The following is a 3,472-nucleotide window of genomic DNA, read 5'->3' as shown; positions in this document are numbered from 1 at the left end:
CATTCCATGCAAACAGCATCACAATCTCTTAGAGCCCAACCACTGTGCATAATACAACACGAACAGAAGATTGTATTTGACTCATGCTGCATACACACGCAATGACAAGAATTATGCCTACTGTACATATAGAGTTACAACTACGATTAGAGTTGTTTGCATAAAATGTACCGTGAACATTCACATGTTTGCCCTGTGATCGGCCACAATTTATCTCTATAGGCTAAATACTATTTTCTCAATTCTGTGCATATATTTTTACTTAGATCAATTGACATGATGCTGATAATGACAATATTGTGTGTAAGTAACTTTTTTGTTACTTTTCTGGCCTAGTAGTAGTGTAAATATACCTCGTTTCTAGTTTGCATTAAAAATGTGTGTGGCCCCTTTAAGAAATCCTTCTCCTCTCGCGATACTATTCACTTGTGCTGGACGCGTGCGCGCGACCAGAGACGCCATTTTACACTGTTCAGGAGAGCTCCATGACGGTGCGTGCATCGAGCGGATTCTGTGTTATACGTTCATCTTTCTTGGTAAATATTACTCCAATATCTTTAATATGCACAAATAAGTTGTGAAGCGAAGTTAAAAGAACATTTGATGTGTACATTTTTGTTTATAGATTTATTTGGAGCGCATGTGTGACGAGTGAACCTCGTGGTGATCGGACGGTAAAGGATTGGGTATGTACGTTTCATGGTTTATGGGGGAAATTACTGATGGCATGTTTATTTGATAAATCTGTTAATTAGTTGAATCTATATTCTGTGATTATACAGTATAACTTAATGGTTAAATGCATATTTCTGGTTCCGCATGGCATGATTAAACGTGGGTTGTGGCTTTGTTTAAGTGCTTTTATTTCTCTTGTAACTTAGGCCTAACGTTACCTCAGCCACTTCCGTATTCCAGTTTGTGTTATCGTATTTAATTGTAACGTATTTTGGTTTGGAGAAATCAATTTAAATCTGACCAGTTGCAATGTATTACACTGCATTTCAGTTTGAATTGAGTTAAGTATTCTGTGGATTTGGGCATTGATCCACTGGTTAAGCTTTTTGTGACATTTGATTGTCATCTTCAAATTTACTGTAAACTGTTTCTACAATTTTTTTTTTTGTTGTTGTTGTTTTGTTTAACTAGTGAAATCTATTTTTTTTTCTTGTGAAATCTCTTCGAACAAGGCAAACTTTTTTCTTAATCAGACTTTTATGTGTTTAATTGTGCTTCCATTGACCGCTGTCACTTATTTTAAACAGCAGTCAGAATAAAACCCCAATTTCAAAAAGCATAGTTTGCTTCCGGTGTGTATTTCTTGAATTTCACCCGGTTGCATTTTTTCTCCTTTGTTTAATATTACTGTGACTTATGTTGTTCTTATTAATTTTACTGTGACTTATGTTGTTCTTATTAAGATCACTCTCAATTAATTGTTTTCCAGCTGCCTTTAAGACATATTACACGACAGTGCGCAGGAGCTTCAGGTACAAACAACCAGATCTTGCATTGCAGGCGGAAGCTGTGGTGAATTCAGCTCGGAGTCGAGCGATAAGAAAGACGGTAAGATTTAGTAGATAAGTTTTCGGTCAATGTGATTTTTCAGGTGCATTAATAGATGTGTGTTGTCCATACGCAGTGTATTGCGCAGTATTGATTATCTTTATTGGTTTTTACAGCTGCTAGAAGCGAGACAGAGTGTGCTAGCTGAGGATGAAGTGGGCCTTCGGAAGTGTGCTACCATGACCTGATGTCTGATGAGGAAGACGGCATCGTCGGCGGGGTGTCTGGATGGATTGTGCGACCTCCGTCCTTTCGCAGCCAGGAGCTCACCGAGCTCTGTACCACGCTGCAGTTGAGATTAGAGTCGACTTGTAAATAATCCTTTAATTTACAGGTAGCAGTATGCCATCTTCTCAACTGAGACAAATTGTGGGCGCTACGAACTGGAGCAAGGTAAAAAAAAAAAAAAAAAGAACTTTCATAAAAGCTTACAAACATTTTAAAGGTAAGATTCAAAGAATATGCTTTCATTCTCTTGTATAAGAAAATAGATCCGTTATAGATACTGATCTTAATCATACATTTTGTTTCCACAGAGTAACCTCGCCTCATAACGATGGCTGATGGCTATTATTTGTTTAATGTAAATAATCCTGTAATTTGCAGGAAGCAGTATGCCATCTTCACAACTCTGAGACAAATTGTGGGCGCTACGAACTGGATCAAGGTAAAAAAAAAAAAAGTATCTTACATTCTTTTATTTTTTTACTTTCATATAAACTTACAAACATTTTAAAGGTAAGATTCAAAGAATATGCTTTCATTCTCTTGAAAATAGATCTGTTATAGTTTACGATCTTAATCATACATTTTGTTTCCACAGAGTAACCTCGCCTCCTAACGAGGGCGTAACCTCACATTTACTCAGAGCCATGTCTGCAAGTCCAGATTTTCATGACGCTGATCATGACGACATTGTAAGTAACTTTTACTATTTTCTCCTTGTTTCATTTTACTGTGACTTGCGTTGTTTTTATTCATATCACTCTCATTTAATTGTTTTCCAGCTGCCTGTAAGACATACTACGAGACAGCACGCAGGAGCTTCAGGTACAAACAACCAGATCTGGCATTGCAGGCCGAAGCTGTGAAGAGTTCAGGTCAGAGTCGAGCGAGAAGAAAGAGGGTAAGATTTTGAGTCAATGTGACTATTTTTCATGTGCATTAATAGATGTTTTGTGTCCATACACAGTGCATCACAGTACTGATTGTCTGTATTGTTTTTACAGCTGCTAGAAGCGAGACGGTGTGCTAGGTGAGGATGACGTGGGCATTTGGAAGTGCGCCACCATAGATCTGATGTCCGATGAAGTTCAACCACCAGCCAGGAGCTCACAGAGCTCTGTCCTACGCTGCAGTCGAGCTTAGAGGCGACTCCTAAATACAGGGCAACACACCACAGACGTTTTCAAAGTGGATCGAATTCAGAGAGAGCGCCGCTAGTCACCTACAGCTCCGAAGATGAAAACAGACACTGAGCTTCCAATATGTTGTGTGTGCAGATGATCTATGCTTTGTACATAGGTGTATATTGTTTTGTGTTTGTGCTAATAAAGCTTTCTTTGAATAAACAGCATGTCCCTGGCAAATTTTCCTTTCCTTTATAAATTCATGTCCTTGATGGTAATAGTGTAGTCGATAGGTTAACAATGACATGAATATACCACAGAATAGCATATTATGAACATAAAAAAAATAATTTATATATCATAATTTATATGAATATTATAATTTTTTGAATTTATAATAAGTGAGGGTGACCAATAGTAACAGATCTGCCAACCAATCACGAGTGATTTTTCTTGTTTAAACCACGTGGGTTCAACCAATAGTGAGGAAGGAAATTCAAGCCTTTCTCTGGCGGGAGCTGCTATTCATATGGTAATTAGAGCCATTCACACCTCCGGCG

General features: G+C 37.9%; 1 long non-coding RNA gene across 1 annotated transcript; it reads left to right on the top strand.

The window, feature by feature from the left end:
• The first annotated feature begins 451 nt into the window (after positions 1-451).
• On the top strand, positions 452-3,128 carry LOC308690604. Its single transcript, XR_014030166.1, has 7 exons — positions 452-536; positions 626-686; positions 1,445-1,563; positions 1,680-2,230; positions 2,387-2,480; positions 2,571-2,689; positions 2,793-3,128. It is a non-coding gene; the product is annotated as an uncharacterized lncRNA (long non-coding RNA).
• Positions 3,129-3,472: the final 344 nt, after the last annotated feature.

This window comes from Scardinius erythrophthalmus (assembly GCF_964197995.2).
Source record: "Scardinius erythrophthalmus genome assembly, chromosome: 5".
Classification (NCBI taxonomy): domain Eukaryota; kingdom Metazoa; phylum Chordata; class Actinopteri; order Cypriniformes; family Leuciscidae; genus Scardinius; species Scardinius erythrophthalmus.
Note: the sequence above shows the minus strand (reverse complement) of the source record. Positions and strands in the feature narration are given on the sequence as shown.